The sequence below is a fragment of the Emydura macquarii genome, unplaced genomic scaffold, assembly GCF_026122565.2.
Source record: "Emydura macquarii macquarii isolate MOO-44397 ecotype Brisbane River unplaced genomic scaffold, CSIRO-AGI_Emac_v2 contig_3044, whole genome shotgun sequence".
Taxonomy (NCBI): Eukaryota; Metazoa; Chordata; order Testudines; family Chelidae; genus Emydura; species Emydura macquarii.
This window is the reverse complement of record NW_027133181.1, coordinates 4599441-4623732: the sequence shown is the minus strand read 5'-3', so window position 1 is coordinate 4623732 and position 24292 is coordinate 4599441. Positions and strand designations below refer to the sequence as shown.

General features: G+C 36.5%; 1 long non-coding RNA gene across 2 annotated transcripts in view; it reads right to left on the bottom strand.

Moving 5' to 3' along the window:
* LOC137141335 (uncharacterized) overlaps positions 1–24292 on the bottom strand; it is a 92127-nt gene that overhangs the window by 29556 nt on the left and 38279 nt on the right. For both annotated transcript variants that reach the window (XR_010916584.1, XR_010916585.1), the window contains exons 4-5: positions 2399–2423; positions 628–686 (exon numbers count right to left, since the gene is read on the bottom strand). This is a non-coding gene — a long non-coding RNA (uncharacterized lncRNA). The remainder of the gene's footprint in view (positions 1–627; positions 687–2398; positions 2424–24292) is intronic.

The window sequence follows — 24292 nt, the reverse complement described above, 5'->3', positions numbered from 1 at the left end:
GAACAGCAATTCAAAATGCAAATTTAAACATATGGGTTTTAAACATCTGCTATATATGGATATTCAATATTGCTATAGATGCATGCAATCAGTATTAGTCTGGATTGCACTGAACAGTATTTCAGCCTAAAACAAGTTTCCTGCGTAGCTCCAGTATTATCTTCCCTAGTACTCAGATGGTTTTCATAAAGATAACAGAATTGAAAAATCAAGATTCTGTTAAGACAATAGTTGAAAAATCTTTAGTAAGAGTAAAAGCATTAAATGGAATTAAACAGAGAAATCAGAAAGGCACAATATTTTGTGATAATTTTGCTGGACATTTGGTCATGAGAGGTTCAGTCTGGAAAGTTCAGAAAATGAAGAGGTTCAGTTTGGAAATACAAGTTAGAAAAAAAAATCTTATCACAGAGGAACTTGAAGCCCAGCTGTTTATTCCAGACATTCACTGTAATATAACTGCCTAAAAAATCTCATTAGACTATCAACTTTAAAAATATAGCCAAAAAATTAAGAGCAGGCAAACTTCTAAAGGTTTGGGTTGGATAACAACCCAAAAGTGTGGGTTGCAAACTTGGATTAAATCACCACCAAGAGGATAAACAAAGGAGTAAGTAAAATACTTACTTCAACCAGAGATAGTAGGGATTAGGCGAATCAAATTGTGCAAAGTAAGGCCATCCATCCTGAAAGAACAAACACATGCGTAACTTTATTCAGATGCATAACCCACATCCACAGTTTGATTTTAATGGGACTACTGAAACATTAAACAGGTTTTAATTTTTAGCATGATCAGGACCTAAGATCCAAACTGTTTCAACAGCCCAGTATGGAAGTGCATTCATATCTGAGCTATTTTCAAAATTCGGAGTGAAATTTTTATTGTTCTTTAATTCCTGGGTTTGATGAGATTCTTTTTCCAGACTAATTTCCAAACAAAAATAAATAAAAAAAACTTGCAACAAGTATCCAAACCTTTGGATTCTTAGTCAAATCCACTAGAACCTCATAGCCATTTGAAGTTTGCTCATCATTTGTTGACCAATAAGTCTACATTTCAACAGTGCCCAATTCATCTTGGACCTATTCCTACAAAATGCCCTGACAGAAATCATACATCTTTGGCGAGGAACTGTCAGAACTGGAAATCTGGAAACAAATATTTCTCTAAAATATTGTCAACAAGAGTTAATTTTATTGGTGAGACAGATTTTCTCTATATGGAACTTGGGTTTGCAGTTTCCATCATAAACAATTGAAATCCCACCACTCATAGGTACTGAACATTTCAGATACATAGTATTGGGGGTGGAGAACTAAAAAGTGTGTCAAAAGTAACACTTCTCCATTTTCTTAAGACCTCTGTGTCTCTGAATGTGCCTGAATCTACACAGTAGCTATATGAAATGGCCACCCACAGTAATCTATTGAGGACAAAACGCATTCAAATGTACATACTGTATTAACAAAAGCTACCTCATAGGACAGGTCATTGAATTCACAGACTCTTCAACCTCCATTGAAAGTTTAAGAGAGAAAGAAAACAAAAGACATCAAAGTCTTTGTATTTAGTATATAGAGCTTTTTACTAGTTCAAGTAGACCTTTTTAAAAATGCACTGTCAGCAGTATAGCTTTTATGGGTAAAATGAGGTCTTTAAAGCAGGTATCCCACTGTGCATTCTACCACTGTGCTGCCTGTGGAGAGTAAAAAACAAGGGCAAACATGGGACTGAAAGACTCAAACACTCCCTTACAATGGCTTTCATCTGCTTTTCCAAATCTGTAACCTTTGAAGACAGAAGGAAACACAGTTAATGCGTTTACAAATAGGCTGGAAACTGCAGTGCTTGAAAAGAGATGCACAAAGGGCATGAAGGTCCCTGGGATTCTCATTATATTAGTTAAAGAGGCACTTTCACATGGCAGCATCCAAATTTGACCTGTCTTTTCAATCATATCTGTTAGCAAAGTTCATGCACTTTTTTTTAATGCTTCAACACTCGTATCTAAAAATGAAAACAAAGAAAAATGTGACAGATACATCATAATACCATAAAGAAACCTGTCAGATACAGTTACAATATCCATCCTCATCCCTCAGATGGTGTAGGATGGAGTCTAGAAATACAGCTCACGAAAGGGCTTTAGGAGTGTATGATATCTGTCACTTTGCTCGTTTATCAATATAGTTTTTTATAAAAATATATAACACAAACTACCTAACCCAGCAGTCCAGAACTCATGAGTAAACCTGAAACAAACCAGTAAGAACAAATGGTAGAAGAATACACATTTTGTTAAGCCAATGATTGTAGTTTTAAGCCCATAAGGAGCATACTATTAAAAAAAGTGCAAATAGAAACTGACTATAAACACTGTGTAACATACGGTACCTTTACATGTTTCCTTAAAAATGCCCTGGAGAAATAAAGGAGATAATAAAATTATTCAGAAAAAGATTCAGACACTTGCAGGATTATAAACCATTGCACAGCACATTTCACTCCAACATTTGTGACACCAGAACTATTTTTAATGAGTAAAAAATCACAGCTGTGTAGGAAGTGATTCTCACTCCATTTTATAAATTCTTATTTTTTCTATTTGGGGTATTTAGTCTTTAGTTCTGGCAAAATGCTATCCTCTTTTTTTTTTTTTAAGATCCATCTTGCTATTTATTTTCCACAATAAATGTTCATTTAATTCTGGGTTAAATTGAAGTCAGCACAGGGTGTGCCTGAAAGAGTATACACCGATATTGTACTGGAAGCCTTTGAGTATCAGTGTGATGATGGGCTTCCAACAGTCAGTTTAGTAGGGTGGGATTGCTATAAATGGACCCAGCTTTAATTTCTGGAGGATAATTGGGTCAAACTAAGGTAACAACATATTTCAATAATTCTGACTTCAGGGGACCAAAGCATAGATCACTGTGAAAAGTACTCTGAAAGATTAGCCTGGAGGTAAGATCTTTATTTATGAGACATGTGTTATGTATGAGCTCATGTTTACAGTCTTTGCTTTAAGTGTATAGGGGACTTTACAATCTAAAAACTAAAGTGTACCCTGTCAAAAATGATCCTGTGATATTGCGGCTGAACTGAAAGCAGGGTTATAGCATATACAGCCAGTGAAAAGCTACCAGAGCTTGATTAAAAGTGGCAATAAAGCTTTAAGAGCCAGAAGTAAATGATACCTAGAGAAAGTTAGGTGCTCTCATTGGCTATCAGAGATAGTGGTAAAGAATCCAACCAATACCCACTAATTTTGAGCTACTTTTGGAGCTATGCCAGACTGATTCAGTGCAAGCCACAGAACAACCATTTCTCTTCACTAGTATTACTGCTTCTTGCATGGCAGTGGCAGGACATCATCAAAATCCTGATCCAAAGCCCTGTCAATGGGAGTCCAAATTCCCTAAGTGAGTTTGAAATCCTACCCCTTATCTTTAAACAACATAGCAGTAGGTTTGTGCTCAAAATTATGTACTGTTGCAAATATTTGTATTTCTAGTGTAAATGAGATCTCAGGAGTTTGGAAAGGGATGGAACTGGGACAATAAAAGACAAAATTATTTACTGAATACATTATTCAAAATATTTCACAAAATTATTTGACTATGTTATTTAACAAGTAGCCAGCCAGCTCCATAGATAAGCCAAATAATGAAAAAAGAAAAAGAAAAATTGTCAGCAACATATGTAAAAGAGATTTATTCAAAATCACTGAATAAATTATTCAAACTTTTTATATAAAACAAATATTGTTTGGCCAACCTTTGTAATTATTACCAAACTTTTAATCTTAAAATAATTAATTGTCATCCATCCCTAAATGACCGTGAATGAGATCTGTTATCTAGCAGCTGCTTGGAAGAGACCGATGTGAAAAGAAAAGATGGTCTTAATCTAATTCCTGATAGACAGGTGTCCACATCTACTATTTGGCACCTTTGTTGACATTCTTAGTTTACAAGGACAGGCTTGAATAAGCACAGAAAGCAATATGTAGCCCTTGCATAAACATGTGCAACTCAACTGAAGTCAAAGCTAAGTATGGTCTGCGACTACTTTAGAAGAAAACCTTAAAATTCCATGTTGAGGTATATGGAGAAGGCAGAATGGAATTGCTTTCACCTCTGTACCCACTATATGGAAGAAGCCATTAAAAAGTAACATTTTCCTATTATCAGCGCAACTCTCTAATGCTGAGTATTTGAGAAATCTCTAGTAATCTGAGGTACCATGGCTGGCACTCTACCTCTTATGTGGATAAAGCAGTCTCGCAAGATTGTCATGAAAATTTAGAAGCACAGGAACAGAAAGTACTTGCCTTTCCTTTAGCCATGGAATTTGATGATAAAAACCGTGTTGATATTTTACCCAACTAGAAGGCAAAATTACCTATCCCAAGTAAATAGAATTTTGGAAGGTGGTGATAAACACTGCATAAACAGTACCTTTCAAAAAATCTTAACTTGTAATTGAAAAGTTCTTTTATATCAATTATTTTAGAATTTGGGTTAAAGTCTGGATTCTACTGAAGTCAATTACAGTAGTCCCAATTACTTCAATAGGGCCATGATCTGAGGAAAATGATAAATGAGGATATTGATATAACAGGAATCACAGAAATGTTGTGGAATGATGATAATCAATGGGACATGGTAATACTAGTCTACACACACACACACACACACACACAGGAATGACAGAGTGGATTGTGCGAGTGGGAGAGTGGCACTATATGTGAAAAAATGTATAGAGTCAAATGCAGTATGAATCTTAAATGAATTAAACTGTACCAAAGAATCTCAATGGATAGACATTCCATGCTTGAATAATAAGAGGATAACAGTAGGAATTATCGAACACGTGACCAGGATGGTGATGGTGACTGTGAAATGCTATGGGAGATTAGAGAAACTATACAAATAAAACCTCAATAATGGGGATTTCAAATGTCCCCATATTGACTGGGTACATGTCACCTCACAAAGGGATGCAGAGATAAAATATCTAGACACAATTAATGACAGCTTCTTGGAGCAGCTAGTCCTGGAACCCACAACGAGATGCAATTATTGAATTAGTTCTAAGTGGGGTACAGGATCTGATGCAAGAGGTGAATATAGGTGCACTACTTGGTAATAGCAACCATAATGTAATTAAATTAAACATCTTTGTTGTGGCGGAAATACCAAACAAGTCCACCACAATAGCATTTCACATCAATAAGGGGATGTTCACAAAAATAAGGAAGCTAGTTGAAAGGAAATTAAAAGGACCAGTCACAAGAGTGAAATGCATGCAAGATGCATGAAAACTTTTTAAAAAGCCCATTATAGATGCTCAAACTAAATGTATGCCCCAAATTAAATACAACAGTAAGAGGACCAAAAAAAAAGGGCTAAAAATCAGAGTAAAAGAGGTAGTTAGAGGCAAAAAGGCATCCTTTAAAAAGTGGAAGTAAAGTCCTACTGAGAAAAATAGAAAGGAGCATAAACTCTGGTAAGTCAAGTGTTACAGCATAATTATGCAGGCAAAAAAAGAATTTGAAGAGCACCTAGCAAAAGACACAGCAAAAACAAAATCACAAAAAGAATTTTAAATACATCAGAAGGAGGAAACCTGCCAAACTAACTATCAGTGGGGCCAATGGATGATCAAGATGCTAAAGGAGAATTCTAGGAAGACAAAGGCCATTGCAGAGAAGCTAAATGAATTCTTTGTATTGCTTTTCACTGCAGAAGTTGTGAGGGAGAGTCCCAGACCTATGCCATTCTTTTTAGGTGACAGATCTGTGGATCTGTCCCCATTTGAGGTGTCAATACAGGAGGTTTTGGAACAAATTGATTAGTTAAACAGTAATAGGTCACCAGGACCAGATGGTATTTGTCCAAGAGTTCTGATGGAACTCAAACATAAATTTCAGAACTATTAACTATGGTATGTAACTGATCACTTAAATCACTTTAAGATCACTTAAATTCTGTACTAAATGACTGGAAAATAGCTAGTATGATGCTAATTTCTAAAATAAGCTGCAGAAGCGATCCTGGCAATTTTTACCCCTTCACATAACACAAGAACCAGGGTCACTCAATGAAATTAGGCAGCAGGTTTAAAACAACCAAAGTGAAGTACTTCTTCACACAATCCACAGTCAATCTGTGGAACTTGTTGCCAGGAGATGCTGTGAAGGCCAAAAGTATAACTGGTTCCAAAAAAAATTGGATACATTCATAAAAGATAGATCTATCAATGGCTATTACCAAGATGGTCAGGGACACAACTCCATGCTCTGGGTGTCCCTAATCTTCTGACTGCCGGATTCTAGGACTGGAAGACAGGGGACAGATCACATGATAATTGTCCTTTCTATTCATTCCCTCTGAAGCATCTGGCATTGGCCACTGTTGGAAGACAGGATGCTGGATTCGATGCACCATTGGTCTGACCCAGTAAGACTGTTCTTATGTTTTTATGATTTCACACCTGGAGACTTTTTAAGGTGCATTTCGCCATAATAAAACTTAAAGTATATATTATTAAATTCAGTGCCTACATATGTACATCATATTTTCAGTCTGAATATCTTACTGCATATTATAAACTCTGTAGTATTATTAAAATGGGTCAGAGAATGGACTGTGGGGCCATATCAGTAAAATATAAAAGAAAGGAAAACTGTTTTTGTTTAATTTTGTATGTTAAATTCAAACTCACTAGAATATGTTCTGTTTTGTATATTAAATAATAATAAATTGTTAGTGCTAGATATTTAAATTGGAATATTTACAGCATCTGTATGGGAATAATAAACCTTCTTAAGTAGTGGAAGTGATTGTTTGCCCTAAAGGGTGAAAATGGCACCAAGTTAATAACCCCACCATCGGTTAAGAAAAACACTTAACATAGCCTGACAGACTAAGGTAAAATCCTATAGTAAATCTTCAAGTGGATAAAAGGAAAAACAGAATGCATAGTAAAGAGATACCGTTTATCTAAATCAGCAGAGACACTTCCCCTACTGCATTGACCTTCACTGTGTCTTGAAAAGTACAAAAGCATTAATAATCACTGGCTTCCTTGATCTAGGGTTTTTTCCCCCCAATCGTACTGGAATTCATTATAAAGATTTCATATATTTCAAGTTTATGTATATTTCTCTGCAGCACAGCCAAAGAATGTCATACTTCACAAAGGTACTGAAATCCTCCCAGAAATATCCTATTCTTTCTCTTGATGAACATCACTTGGAACAGCTTTTAAAAAACTCATTGCACTGACATCAACTGAAATGAATATTTTTTTAAATGATTGGAATCAATCAGCATAATGGAAAGCATAATGTTTAATATCTGTACAAAGATTTTGATATAGAAGAAAGGAAAGAGCCTGTGTAAATTGATTGTGTGCACACTTCAAGCTCAGGGACACTTTTTTTACTCTATTGCTAATTAGAAGTAAAAGTATTGACAGAGGGACCTTTTCTGTTGTCCTGAGCAGACCATGGAAATTTCACACCTCAATACAATCTTTCCCAAAAAAGGTTTGGAAGAGAGACATGCTGGCAGAACTTCAAGTATATTCTATGGACATGATTCTGAGCTCACTTATACCAGTTTAACACCAGCATAACTATTGTCACTTCAGCAAAGTCACTCCTAATTTACACTGGAGTAAATAATCAAAGAGCTAATCATTGAGCCAATGCAAGTAAACAAGTCAAATAAAAAAAGGAGAAAAAACAATCCCTGTACCCCTCTCTCTCAGCTGTTCCCTGTTGCTCCTTGTTTACTATTATCTCAGGTTTTGACTCATAAGACCCAAAGATAAATATAGCACTGTGTAATGATAATACTGCACCAATATTGCACTTTTCATCCATAGATCTCAAAGAACTCTACCAAATGATCAAAGATTAAATCACAATGAGTCAATGACAAATTCTGTAATAAAACTCAGGTCTCATCACTTCCATGTATAGCAGTGTAACTAAGATCAGGATTGGTCCCTATCTATTTAAGGTATTTATGGAAAACTATCATTGTCTTCAATGTAAGTAGATTCTGGCCAAATGTGTAATTTCTGTTTACACTGGGAAACAGTGTTTATGCTTAAGACAAACTAAAGAAAAGATGTCCTCCCTTCCAACTCTAATCTTCTATGATTCTATGAAAAGCCAAACTGAAGGCCAAATCAGGTTAGTTCTTAATCTACAAGCTCTCAAAAATACGACTCTTCCTCTAGGGCTAAAATGCTAGTCCATGTGTGGTTGTTTCCTGCCTTTACCATTGCAACTTCCTGCTCTTTGGCTCTTCTCATCTTGCTCACCTCTGTACCAAAGTTTCACAGCTGAAATCATCTCTCCCGTTCCGAATCATTTTTTGACTTCCTTTTGCCTTCTGCATCATGTTCAAGCTTCTTATCCTCACCTTAAAGGTTCTGTGCAATTCTGACTCCGCCTGCATGTCTAGTCTCATTTCTTCTTATTTCCCCTTTACACCTCACCCAATCTTCCTGCTTCATAACTTTTCCATCCTGACACTTAGGGTTAGACTCCCTCCAACCTTCTCTCTTTCTATTCAAATCCTGCCTTCAAATTTATTTGTCCACAGAATCTACCAATGTTAACCTACAAACCAAGAAACGCTGATAGAGAGCTAGCCTATATTTAAAAAAACAAAGCACACCTTTTTGCAACCTTATCGTGTAAATTGTAATTTACGTTTTTATTTACAATTGTAATGTAAGCTAGTATAAATTGTAATCGCTTTCAATGGAGTTTGGGCTCTTTACACCAGTTGAGGCTCTACTCCTATAAACATTAGTGATTATCTCCGCATTCATCTGTCTCTTTCAACAGTAAATACACTGGGGCAGGCCGCTATGGTTTGCTCCGTGCTGAGAACACAGACAGTGTTTATCAAATAATAATCAAGTCTGATATTGAAGTGAATCTTTGTTATTTGCTCTAAATATTACAAATCCAAGAAAACAGCAAGTCAGAATACTGAATGCAGCTTACAATAATTGTAAAACCATTCATGATTTTACTCTAGTAATTCCTTGATTACAGGTACATATTATTTCTCATTTGTCACGCCAGCTCCTAAAGTTAAAGTAGACATAATCTGATGGTCAAGACAAAAGAAAAATCAAATACAAACATATTGTACAAAACAAGATACTACTCCAGAGTCAGGAAAACACCAGTTAAACTAAGAACCCTTCATATAGGCCTCTATACAGGAAAGCACAGACATATATTTTACTAATATATTTTATATTAAACAGTATGTAGGATTATTTATATAGTATTTCACTTAGTGAACTTTTAATAGTGTCTGTTTTCATGTAAGGACAAAGTTAATGAGAAAGATACTCTATTGTCTCTTTAATCTTTGTATGTAATTTATTAATGAAACTGTGTGTGCCAATTGCAGAAAAAATAGACAAGTCCAAAAGTAAATTGACATCTTTCATGTAAATTAACACAACAAATAAATCAAGTAAAATATTTCTTGGTCTTGATACAAATAAAAGGTAATTAACATTGCATTGAAGGTAACACTAATCAAGTATGAAAACATGAAATTCAAGCACTTTAATCGCTTTTCTATATAATCATATTTGTGTACGTGCTTTATACTTTCAGGTTCAATACATCTTATTTCACAAGTTTCTGAGTACCATTAATAATATCTGCAGTGATGCATTGTGCACTAGTTAATTTATTTCTATTTAGTTTTTCCTCATTATTCAACCACAGAAGTCTTTATTATTTTTCCACAGCAGCAGACTTACTTTTGATTACTACTAAATAAGAATGCATGTCTTTCTGTTTAAGAAATAGATTGTAGAGAACAATTATAACAGTCATTCAAAACACTTGGGTCCATGGTTAGCCCATATAATATCAAGATGGCAAATTGGAATATTGGTGCAATAAATGTGGATGTAAATAATATTTTAAAAAATATTGATCATTACACTGGAATTATGTTGCCTTAGGATTTGTAATGGGAATTCATATTGTACATCCAAAATGGCACAACATTGTTATTAAGTATATTCTGAAGCACCTTTTGAAACCTAGGGTAAAGAACCAATTATTACACTGTGTTCTGTACATCTGCTTTCAAAGCCAACAGCTAAGGAGTTCTTGGAATTTTATCCTCTCCTCTTCTTGAAATTAACATGATCCATTTTAAAGCATCTGGCATTGGGAATCATTCCATATGTTTAAGATATATGCAATAGAATGAATGTATGACTCATTTGGCCACCTTCCTACTATGCTACAGTACATGAATAATGCTGTGACATGCCACCATTTACAGTTACTGCATGCTTTAAGGCTGTCTAGTGCAAAACATAAATCTGTGCAATCATGCATTTTGTAATGATTTGTCTTCATTCCCAATTACATTTTGGAGAGCCTTCAGTACAGCATTTCCAACAGTTCCTTCAACCATCAATATAAATTTTGTTCATCTGCAGAATGCTGTGCAAGATTTATTTACTTAGCAGATAACTTTGCTTATATTGTCAAAACCAGAAAGTGAAATTCCACCAAATTCCACTGGCAGTGGCTAATTTATTATGTTGCATGAGGCTATTAGGACCCAAAGCTCAAAAGAGGGTTAAAGTGATTCCTCTCCAGTTCGGAAGCATTGTTTCTTTTAAGCCCTCATGAGGTGGAAACAGAGCCAATGTGCAGAATAGTCATGCAAGGATATCTTTGCATCTACTACAGTGGCTATTAAACTGCTAAGGAGAGGGCTTTGGAGGATGGGCTGAGGAATAGGCTTCTGCTGGATGTGTGATTATGTGAATTCTGTGGTCTGAAACCACCATCTACATGCTGGAAGAGAGACCACAGAGACAGAGGTAACATTCCAAGCACTTAACTCTGTCTTAATCCCTCTGCAAAAAGCCCAATTGCTTGGGTTGTGGGAAACTTGGTTTTTAGTCCAGCATGTATTTGCATCAAAAAACCAGATACATATTTTGTGTATTCATAGACTTGATCCATCATAAATTTTTATCATTTCTACCTGCAAACTACTCTGTTTCTTGATTTTTAGAACTCTCCATTTCTCTTTTTCAGAGAGAAACAATGTTGTGCCTGTAAATAATGTCTTCTGTGTTAAAAACAAGCAAGAATAAAGCTTCAAGCTGCAGAAATAGATTGTGTGAAAACTCTCTTTAACAGTCTGTCCCTGCTTTAGCTGGTTCACTGCCTGTATCTAAAATGGCCTGAAGAGAGACAAACCTGGCTGCCGCAATCTTGGAAGAGGCTGTTTTGATTCACTTCTTTCTAGAGAATATGAGCAAGAATAAGGAGGGGAATAATAAAATTTTAGAAATGATTAAAAGGCTGGCTAGATCACTTGCCTGACAATTTACCTCACTGAAGAAACATGTGAGGTACGTAGCAACCAGCTGAGACAGACTCAGACAAATGATCACATACATAACCTGGAATTTTTATAAAACAGCAAGAAAAAAAAATTCAGACTCTCTAATGATGACATGTGTGAAAACTTCTTAATTATCCTACCTTAGGACCAGTTCACTGAATGGATCATTAGAGGAGAGATATCTGTCTGCCCTTACAAAAAAATATTCCAAAATGGATTCTCCTTGATTTTTTGCTAAGTTCCTGATTCTGAAAGTCCATAGGGTGGCCACACATAATTACCAACAGTTATAAGTTAGCACATAGCTTTTTCTAAGCAAGTGCTTTATTCTTAAGGTGAAGACATATTAAACAATAAAATAATAAGCTTGGCAGAGATCAGCTCAACTCCAGCAAGGGTTTTGGCAGGTGAGCAGTCCTTCAAACCCCATCAATGCGTTTTTCTGTTTTCTAGCACCACCATGAATCTGAGAGTCACTCCTTTATCCAGTTTTGCTTTGATCTTATCCTCATGTAAAATATGATCAGCAGACAATGGATTTCTCCTGAGGGGACAGCTTCGAAAGGCTGGGTCCAGAGGTGAGAAGTTGCCTTTCCTTCCTCTCAAATATTTCCTAGGAATCCCACTTGTCTAGCATATTGTTTTCAAGAGTCCTTGGAAGCTCATAACACTTCCCAAGGTTTATATTAGCCATGTCTTCTCCCTGGAGACGTTACATACAATCCACAATAAAACATACACATTTGTATTTTTATACAATGAACTCCTAAAATACTGAAATTTAATTCAATAAGTTTGAACTTAATTCAGTAAGGTTTGTCCAGGATATTGCAGGAAATTAACTGTCACAGTATGATTGCTTGTTTTTGCTGTATAAAACCCACACTGAGTCAGAGAGCAGACCTATAACAACTGTTCAATGTAAGTATAAAAACAAACAGAAAAGTACTATTTATTTATTTAGGAATAGATTTTAATTTATTTACAAACCCTTGCCACGTAAACATAACAAACAAAACACCAATACGCTTTTGTTTAGCGACATACACTAATATAGTCATCAGCTCTATTTAATAGGGTGTTATATTATAGAGAGAGCATCATTACACCCATGACATGTCATTTTGAGTGATTTTATTAAATTGAGTAAAATCTCTGATTACACATACTTAATCATCCAGACATGTCTATCAAATGTCAATATTTCCCAAAAAGTTTGACAGGTGTGATTTATTTTGCAGGTGACTGTACTTGGAGTTTTGAATGAATGTTAACAAAATATTTAAGTATCTATTTGTCTTCTGTCCAATTTTCTAGATACATAATTGGTGCATTAATTTTTCCGTAACAACCTCCCACATTTTTTAACCATTCCTCTACAGTTGGATTACTTTTCTTTTTCCTGTGAGAAGCTATCAGTAGCCTAGTAGCTACTAGTAGATGAGAGATTAATTCTTCATTTGCGTGACCATTTCCACTAGGAAGACCCAGGAGGATAATGGATGAATCATTTGGTAAAGATATCCAATCGTTTCTGAAATTTGGTTGCAAATTGCATCCCAATACTCCCAAGTGGACATATTCTCTATGTATGCATAAAATCTCAACCTTCGCCACAATTTCTCCAACATTTATTTCCATTCAATCTCTCTCTCTGTATATATATATATTCATAACCTGACTGATGTGAGTTACCATTGAAACAGTATTTTTTTTTAATTATTTTATCATGCTCCAGGATGGGATTGTAACCTGACCTATAGATTATATTGGTTACTTAAGAATCCCTAGTTATCACTTTGAGGTTTGACAGGTTCTTGTCCCAAGATCAGGCCCAGTATTATTCAAAATTATTATTTAGTTCGGAACCCCATTGTGCAGTTACAACACTCACACTATAGGAGCTTTTCTGTAATTACAATAGTTTATTAATACATTTAGCACGGTCATAAACACCCCAACTCAGTAAGGTAGATAGAGATACTATAGAATGTACATCTGCACATCCTTATATTCACACCAACCCTTGTAGAACAACCTAAAATGTTAGCCAGCATCTTCCTCATCACCATCACCTTCCTCCTCATCACCAGCGGTCCGGATTCTGGCACCTCCCAAAGACTACATCTCTTTCTCCTACTGTCCCAAAGCTGGGATGTAACTTTTATAATCTGATATGCTGACTCCACTATGTTTGATACATATGTGCCTATGGTTAGAAATTCTTCTTAAACACTCTATTTTCAGTTCCCCCTGTATTTGGGGTTTTCTTTTGGGCATTTTATCTGTTCGAAGTTCATCGGCCTCAACCTTTATTCTAACTTGCTGAAGCTAATGTTTTACAGTATACAAACCTGTAGGTTCCTTGCATTACTGCTGAATATAACGGAAAGCACTGAATATAATAAAGGCAAACTAGCTCTATGGGCTACAAGGTTGCTGGTCCTATTTTTCCCTTGCGTAATTTGTCTATCCAGATCCTTTTCTCAGCATGTTATATGGACATTTTTGGTCAGGAAAGCTGTCTGCTGAAATTCATATAAAATAATTATAACTTTTTTTTCCTAATTGACCAGTTACCATCACTTCTATTAAAGTTAGGTTCTGTATAAAGCAGCTTTTCTACAAAGCTGAGACACATAATCCCTAACTTGAAAGTACTGGTACCATGGGAGAGTGGACCAGTTAAAATTAGTTTTGATCTCCAAGCTAGAAAAAATTCTTTACTGAATAGCTGGCCAACCAGTTGTATTCAATGGCTGTACCAGTCTTTAAATCTCTCTGGTTTATGATTTGGGTTAAAATATAGATCATTTGCAATGGAAGTCATTGGCAAGGGAAAAGAATGTATCCATAGTTCTATCTCAAAACCATAGAGCAGCCTTTACTAAAGAATGTGTATACATTTCTGAAGGGTGTGCTTTTTTTTTTTTTTTATTAATCCCTGGAAGCCAAGTGATGTTTCCACTGCCACAATTTTCTTTTTCAATAAAGACCCACTGTTTGGCTAGATTAGACTATCCCCAATCCTCTACTGCTTTGAGCAGCCTGGCTTGATGATATCACAGAACATTTGGTACAGCTAGTCCACCCTGTTTAAAGGGTCTGTGTGAAGTAACTGCATTCACTCTTAGTCTTTTCTTATTCCATATGAATTTTAACAACATCGTCTGTATTCCTACTAAGGTTTTATCTGGGAGGATTACAGAAAGAGTTTGAAATGAGCAAGATATCCTTGGCACAGTTCGTTTTGAGTGTGGCTATTCTTGCCAGCAAAGAAATTCATACTTCCCCAGCACTTCGAATGCTTTTTCATTTGCTGAAGTAGTTGTTTGACATTTAAATCATAGAGTTCTTCTACATTGTTTGAGATTTGAATTCCTAAGTATCTTATACAATTTGTTGCCCATTTGTACCCCAATATTTTCTGAAGGAATGACTTCTAGAATCTGGCAAATTCATAGCTAGCATTTCAGATTTAGTGTAATTTACTTTAATGCCAGAGCCTTTCTCAAAGTCATGGATTTCTTTAGATATTAATTTTAGGGACCTTAGGAATAAATAAATTACTTAAATTACCTTAATTACATTACCTGCATATAACAAAGTGTTCCTGTGAGTTCTATTACCCTGATAGATTCATTGTTCCTTATCCTCTGTGCAAAAGGCTCCATGGCCAATGCAAAAAATAAAGGAGACAATGGACATTTCTGCCTAGTCCCTCTGTGTAATTCAAATAGGCAAGATGTAACTTGCACAGTTGCTTCTGGACTGGTGGAAAGAGCAGGTTATCTATTTAAGAAACTGGGGACCAACATCCACATGGGACAGGACTTGAAACAGAAAGTTCCATTCTATTCTATCAAAAGCTTTCTCCGCATCAAGTGATAACAAACGAAGTGGATCTTTTCTTTTATTTGGCTTTTTGGATGATTCCAAGTATTGTCTGATATTTGTCTATCCTTAGGTAATCCAGTTTTTATCTGGATATAGATAAACTGAATCCACGGACAGCAAGTGGCTACCTAGTATTTTTGCTAAAATCTTTGTCATGATTCAACAGTCTTATGGATCTATAAAATAGGGTCTTCATAAGGTCATCATGCATCTGACGAAGTGGGTTGCAGCCCACGAAAGCTTATGCCCGCAGAAATTTGTTAGTCTTTAAGGTGCTACACGACTCTCATTGTTTTATAAGGTAAAATGTTTCCTAAGGGAAGGGATGCAAGCTCTCTGTGAATGGGAGTGCAAAGGGATAGGATGGGGAGTGAGAGGAGGTAGTGACACTCAGCGTGTGTGTGTAGGGAGCCTGCGCCAAGCTGGGAAGGAGGGTCCTGGGGTTCCCATCTGCTCTTGGGCCCATTCTAGTCCCTTTGGGTTCTACTCCTTGCTCCCCCATCCAATCCCCAGACCCACAGCCACTGAGTTTACACAGAGGCACAGCCCACACAATATTTCCATTACAAAGGCAGTTGTGTTCACCCTCCTTCCCTTGGTCTTTTCCAACTTTAGAGAGGACAAAAACAACCACATCTTTTATAAGTTGGGGAAATTCCTCCCCTAACAGAGTAGTCTTGAAGGCATTTCTCAATGGACCATTAATACAATTTAAAATACCCTGTAAAATTCAGCTGTCAAGCCATCAGATTCTGTAGTTTTACCATTTTTCACACTTGCTATTGTCTCTAAGATTTCTTCTTTTGTTATTTCTTTCTTTAGATAAAAATTCTTTACCAATTTTGATCATCTTTGGCTGGCCTGCTACTTTCAATTTTTTTTGTATAACTTCAGAACTTGGAGTATCTGAGGTATAGAGGTTTTTATAAAAAGCAAGCAAAAGTATCACATCTTTCATTAGTGTGCGTAACGATCTTTTGCTGATTGTTTTTCACTGATGGAATAATACATTGCTCTTGAATGCCTTTAGGCTTTCAAGCCAATACCTTATCATCTTTATTTCCTTTTTAATAAAATGTCTGTTTTGTATACCTGCAGGCTTTTTGATGTCATCAACATACTCCATTTTCTTCTAATATTAGTTAATTGCTGATGTACTTTTTTTGGAACCTGTGGTTTTATGACCATCTATTTTTTTATCTCCTGTTCTAGTTTTATTTTTTCTAGAGCTCTTTCTTTTTTAATTAATCGAGAGGCTCTATTTATCAACTGTGTCCTAAATGCTGCTTTACCTGCTTCTTTTTATACTCTCTGTATCATTTACCTGAAAGAATTGAACAATGTTTTCTTTAATTGCTGCAGCCAGATCTTTGTCTTGGAAAATCAAGAAAAAAATTGATCTTTGGGATCCATCCCAGCTCTCAAATACTGCTTCCACTGACACATGATCTGACTGTAATGGTGTCAATTTCTGCAGTTCCTGTTTGCTTCGTTAAGGATTTAGAGATTAACATTAAATCTAGTCTAGTGTATAACTGAGGAGGGATGCATGCTCTGTTGTTGAAGCCATCTTGGTCCCAGGATATTAGAGAGACAAGGTGGGTGAGGTCCCAGGATATTAGAGAGATATTAGAGAGACAAGGTGGGTGAAGTTTTATTGAACCAACTTCTGTTGGTGAGAGAGACAAGCTTTCAAGCTACACAGATCTTTTCTTCAGCGATGTGTAGTTGAAAGCTTGTCTGATGAAGGGGGTGTCATTTTAACATTGGATGTTGTGTTATGTGACTTTACTTGTTACCTTTCACAGGGATGTGACATTTATAATAAATTTGCTGGTTATAAACATCAACATTTCCTAATGGTGTTGTGTATTAAACAATGACATATGCTCTAACAGGAAGAATTAGATACTCCTTCAAGTGATACCTTTAAAGCTAACTTGGTCAAAGCACCAGAGAGTGGACAATAGAGAGCAATCCTGCACCGGCAATGTTTGCATGAACAGGACTGCATGATTGTATTTTGATTTATTTCTGTTTATAAACATAAATAAAAGACGCTGTACAAAACTGGGCACTCTGCCATCACTTAAAAACATATTGATTATGCAATACCCAGCCACCCCTTTACAATAACCAGCTGTCTCTGGCTGTTATGGGTTTGACAGGGAATGGAGGGTGTATGTTTATTTTTTTAAGTAGTAGATTATGTCAGGAATCCATCAGTAACTATTCCCAAGTCCATTTGTGAAAGTGGAACTGGGAAAGTGGAATCTATACTAAAACCCGCCCCATCTTAAACAGACTTTGCCTAATGCAGATGATTGCCCAAATTAATTAGTACAGTACACCATGGGAGCACTTTGTTGTCACATAAAACAGGGGGCTGCCTATTGGAGGTCTTAACTGTAGCTTCACTGCCTTGTCGTCCTCTCTCCTCCCCTAGCGTAAAGCAGTATTCACCATTGCCAAAACAATAAGCCAAATTGTGCCCTCAGAAATCAAAAGGTTAAGTATCTGTATACTGAAGTTCTCTGGGACAGGGACTATCATAGCATGTTTGTACAGAGCCTAGCGTGATGGGCCCACTACCTCATTTGGCAGTTAGGTGTCATCACAGCACAAATATGAAATAATAACACTTGTATAAACCACACTTCTCCCCATCTGTACCTACTCCTTCCCCACAAAGGCCTAGAGATGCAGATGGGTTTTTCCATCACTAATTTCTGTGATAAAAATATCCTGACTTCTTATTTGAGAAACTAATTAAAATTGTTGTATTTTTTCCTGTATCAGAAGGCTCTTTGTCCCTGTTAATTATGTATCCAAATGCTCTTTTGAAAAAATTATATGATATCAAAACAATATCTAAATCAGCCACCTACTATATAATTTGAGATTTTAATTGGATTGTTATCACATGAAAAGGAGACCAAACTAATTTCTATTTTTAAAAAGCTGCCTCATAAATGTATTTCCTAAGTGAGGACCACCACAGTTCAGTGCAGAATAAAATTTTACAGGTGAATTGGAAACCCTTGAAAATCAGGGTTTATAGTGGAAATATTGAACACCCTGTACTTATAAAAGCACAAGCAGGCACAATTGTACTAATATTCATGTTTCAGTTCAAGGAGTGAGTCACTTTCTGTGGCGTATGATGATTTTGCACAGTTTTGGCAACTTTCAAAAATTACTGAAGCAGCCAAAGATCACAGGCCACACTCAGCTGATTGTCACCATCTGATCCCTTCACCCACTTTAGAGACCGCCAACAACTGAAAAGAGTGAGATCCATATACTTTAGAAGTACAATAGTCATCTTTTACTGCTTGGGTTTATGCACATCACTGCCAGATATAACAAAGCCACATAAAAGAGAATCTGAGATAATCCACATAAAGAACTGTTCATTGAACTCATATAATCTACAGTGCAGCCAATGAGCATGCAAGCACGCTATTAGGCATGAACTCTACAACTGCCTTGTGAAGTGCCTGCAAGCTGTCGGATGAATGGAAATAGGGTTCAGTTTTTGTGCAAGAGTTTTACGTAGTGCTGCCTGATATTGGATTCTGAATGTTTTGAACTCTTGTTATCTTGATGCATTTTTTATAACTGTTAATATGCAAGTACTATGAGACTGTACATTAACTGAAGAACCAGAGTAATTTAACGAGGAATGGGACATACTGGCAGTTTTCTTATGCTCAGTTAAACTGAAATAGCTAACTAGCCATTTACCATATCCTAGGCTCACCCACTGCATACACAGATCTCTTTGCCCATCAAAATTACAAGCTTTTTCCATCAGGACTATGTCCATTTCTGACTATTTCCTTCCCTCTTTATATTCTTGTTCTATCACTGCAGTATACTCTGCACTAAGAGCAAGCGAAGATAATAAGGTTCATCTTACATTGCGTCATTCAACAGCCAGTTGCCAAATGACAGATATAAGAATAAACAGAAAGGAACAGAAAAGGCCTAATGGTGCTGGCCAAAGGTAACATTTGTTTCGTTTCATAAAGGCATAATTTCCATCTTTTCTGTTCTCCCTGCATACTTTTATATGCACTATGCAGCACATTTCTCTCTCTTCATCTGTTCATCAAATTTGTTCTACTTTATTGTTACTGGAAATGGACAAATGCATTGTTTCTAATTTAAAAAAACCACATGCACACAAGTTATAAGGTTGGTGTCCTCTCAGGAAAGACTGTGGGAGAAAGAGCAGATAGAAAAAATATCTAACAGTTAACAATAGGATAAAAAAGAAGGAAATAAGGAGTGGAGTTCAAGATGAATGCAGTGCTAATGAACACGTATCAGAGGGGAAAAAACATCCACATTTCATCCGTAAGGTATAGTTTCGCCAATTTATAGTTGAATAAGAAAAAGGTACTGCTAAACACTGTAGGTTGTACTCCAGTGCAAATTGTGCTTCACTCTCTGCTCACCTAAGATTCCACCATATCTACACTTGTAGTGGTAAGTGGTCCAGATGGTCAGGATAATCACTGAGCAGATGCACATGGAGAAAATGAGGTGGAGAAGAAACCTCTTCCTCAATCCATAGAACAGCTATGCAGTCACTCGGGGTAGACTACTGCAACCCAATGGCTGAAGCAAATTCTGCAGACCTTTATGTATCTCCCTCCCCAGGTGTGAGAGGATGGGTTTCTGTCCTTCTGCACATTGCTATGGAGGAGGCTCGCAATGTGCAGTGCTCGATGCGGGGGCAGCACACTGACTTCCCACACTGAAAACACAGATTCCACTATCATTGCATTGTAATCAAATAAGTCACCCTCACAAGATTCCTTTTCCCACTGGGATGCCCCCTGTGCCCAGGAGCTGATGGGTACATTGGAATGTCTCTCCCTTTGTTTGGAATCTTCTCAGTATTCCTATTAATTTCTCGTCCTTCCCTTTCTCCCTCTCCAAGGTTTGGGAAAAGGTATCTGCTTAATACCAGCTAAATGGGCACATACATATTTAGATGAAACAGCATAATTTAGATAAAATAGCACATAGTCATGTGCTCTTGGGTAATATCATCATATTGCTGGAAGGAAGGATTGCATTTGGATACTGCTTCCTAGGATCTGCCCCTCCTACAGTACTTATGGGGAAAGCTACTCACTTGCTACCTAATTCTTTGTTCCACCTTTCTTGAATCCTTTCTCGTTTTTTTGTACAATGGTGACCCCAGTCTTCAATCAACAGAGTCAGGGCCTGGGTATTATGCCTAGGTCTTGAACTGTAAATAAAGTGATATGTGCCAGTAAGAGTGACAGTATAATCCAACATTTCTCTCTCTTTTTGGGAGCAAGGTGGGAAGGGGAAAACTTTATCCTGCTTTTCTTTAACAAATGGCAGCAGTGAGAAGGGATGGTCTGGCATAATCACCTAGAAAGCCCTTTCTTCAATTTGCACTCTGTTGACAGAGCCAAGAGAGAAGGGGAAAAAAAAACTGATGAGGATACTTGAGTCACTGACCCATCTGGTCAGGAGTAATTTTCCAGTCTCCATCCAGATAAATTATATATATTTCCCCTGGCTCCCAGAAACCCAAATGGATTGTTATTTCAGCTCTCATTAAAATTAAAATTTCAGTAAAATTGCCTAAGAATGACATATCATGTCAAAAGTAGTCAGAATCAATGCTAGTGGCATAATCTCTGAGGGCACAAAGATTTTATCCCCATAAACAAAACATTCCATGATTCTTGTGTCTGATAACCTCTCTTTCTCCTTCTCAATTGTTTCTCTCCTCTTTTTCACCACCATTCATGGATCATGAAATGGATCCACTATTCAGAATATTATTCTGCTCTCATATATTCCAGGCACATTTCCATCTACAGCGCTCCTGAAATAGTCTGAGTGAAAAAGTAAAATTACATAGATTGTGGCATATACATGTATAGTAATGTACAGATGTTGGCGATACGGGTGACACATGACTAGATCCTCGTAATTTGCAGGAGTGGAGACTTGCCAGACGCTCTTGCTCAGATTGCTATGCTTGCCTTGTGCAGAGCCTTAGCTATTATTGCTGCAATTCTATATTAGTAGGGGTGGGAAAGAATGGATGTGGCAAGGTTTCCAACACTACAAGAAACATACTTTTTTTAATACTGAAGCTTCAAAGGATCCAGTGAATTGATATTTCTGCATGTAGTTGTAGGTGTTGAGTAAGAAACTAATCTGATAAGGTTACATAGGTTGAGGTTGAATCACGATAGCCCAGAGGGAATTGCAACAGGTACTAGACTAAGTGCTGACTACAAAAATGAGGAAGAGTAACAGTGAACTCAATTTTATTGTGGTATTCATGTATTAGATACATTAATCCTCTTTTTTACCACGGACTGGGGATTCAAAATATCCTACATTTTCCTATTAAAACGTCAAATGAAAACAGCAGAAAGCCCTTAAATGGCTTGCCAACATACTTGCCAAATGTTACCACTCAGTCAGCTGCACATAAGGGGACAATTCTGCTAGGTACTAATATATGGAGGCTACTGGCAAATACCATGGTGATCATGGTAATTTAAAGATGAAAAACAGGAAATCATTTTTACTAGATATTTGCCAGCACAGTGATAGCAAAATCAACTTTCAAAAACAGACTATACCAAGATTGAGCACCACTTTCTGCATATTACAATGGTTCCCAATACCAAAAGACTCCTGTGTTCCCTGCTTTGGAGCACATAGCTTTACAAAGAGTAATACATTGGCAGTTTTCTCAGTGTTTCTGGTCCGTGTCTTTGAAAGTGCAAGAGTGGCATTTTATGACTGATATTTCTTCTGACACTGACACTCTGAACCAAATCATTCTTCTTTTTCAGGCTCCTTGCAAACCGTCTGACCTTAGTGAGAACTCATTTTAAAAAATGATGAGCATTATGTTGTACTTCTTATTACAAGCCTGGATGCAAACAGCATTACAACAGATGAAAAATGTAACTACATATTGTGATCTATTTCTATTTGTAGGCGACTCTCTTTGAGCCCCATTTGAAAGCATTACTGTTTACTGGAGATGGTACAAAAAGTAAGAAGCAGTTACTACCACAATGCAGTTAGAGGAACTTATGGTATTGTTGATATTTTTTCCCCTTATTTTTGCATCAAAGTAAACCCCCCATATAATATATAATGTTGTTTATTTCCTGGTTCAGAAGTTCTGGTCTTATCATTTCATTACTTTTTAACACAAGTATCTGTCTAGCTAGCTAGCTATCCATCTATATATATATCACCTTTTCTTTTTTAATAGCTCAACAGGCATGAAGAATATTCAAATTTCTAGGAGCAAGAAAGTTATAGTAGAGAAACGATACCTGTCTTCGATGCCAGTATTGAATCAAAATACAGAACCACGTGAATTCCAAAAGCACTCAGCATTCAAAAAACTCATTTTGAAGTCAATTGAAGTTGCAGAGTGCTCAGCACTTTTGAAAATCAGGTCACTTATTTAGATATCTATGTATGGATTTCAGTGCCTAGCTTTAAGCTTCAATCTTTAAAAATTTTGGCTTTGTGTTATTTAGGGACAGTAATTCTCATTGGAGATATGCCTCCCCCAACATTTGGCTAACTTACCCTAATGGTTCCAAGTGGTTGGGTTTTTTTCATCAATTCTCCCAAAGGATAAGGCAGGGTTTGCACTGTGAGAATTACAACCTTCACCACAACACTCCCCTCTGCTCCCAGACAATATTGTATCCTCTGAAAATTGTTTACGGTCAGGATATTCCATGGCTTAGCTGTGGTTCCTTCCTCTGAATTATTTTTGATGGCTGTTAACCCCATTTGATGTCACTCTCAATCCACTTTCATCCCCTCATTGGTTGCTTCAGAGGAGAATTAGTTTGTTGATTCTTCTGTCCTTTTCTCTCATTGGTAATAATGAGAAATCAGCCCAGTTGTCCAGTTAAGGCTCATTCTCCCATTCCTAGCTTGCCTCTAGGAAATAAATTATCATTTACACATACCAGAATTCTGGAAGGAATATTTCCCTGTTTTTCTTCTCTCAACAGCTTTAATACTGTGCTCAGGAACAATCTTTGCTCTGCAGATCTCCAAAATTAAAATAGGAAATGAAATAGGTCAACTAATCACATTCTCATGACTATTAAAAACCTGACACAGTCCATTTCTTATAAATCTGCCTAACTTTTGTGTATGCTATTTATTTTAATGGAATATTATTTATCAAACTATGGTCATACGATATTTGTCTGTGTTCCCTTTGTTAAAGCGGCTTGGAATTTTTTTTTCTTTTAAGTATGTCTAAAATTTTCAACTGTCATTTATCATCTGTCTGAACTTTCCTTTTAAGAAAAGTGATTGTATAAAAAAACGCAACAATATAATCCCACAGGCCTGCATATAATTATTGATAAGAACAGTGTAACATGTTTCCTTCTGATGAAACATGTTTTTTTTAATGTGCTTATTCATTCATTAGTAATGATAAAAACTGCCAGGAGCTGTACTACTTATACATCTGTGTAAATAATGAACTGCCCCAAGGCTAAACAGTTCCTACAAAATGTCTACCTCTCTGGAAAGTGGCAGCTTCTTGAGATTAATGATTAAAAATATTCCCTGAATTTTTTCATCTCTGAAGAAAAAGCACACACCATTTCTTTTCTTTGGACATTACCAAACTTCATTCACATACTGTGCCAAATTTAGTCATACCAACGTAAATTGAGTTACTCCAGATTTACACCAAGGTAACAGATGGCAAAATTTCATTGTGCTGTCACTGAGGTTGAGATGGGAAGAAAATCAAGGAGTCATAAACTGCTCCCTGACAATCCTGCCCTCTCTGCTGCTTTGAACAGATCTCAGACATAGCAGAGAATCTGGCCCTTAGCCTAGTTATCCATACAGTGTATTGGAAGACAAGAACTCCTCATATCCAAATCCA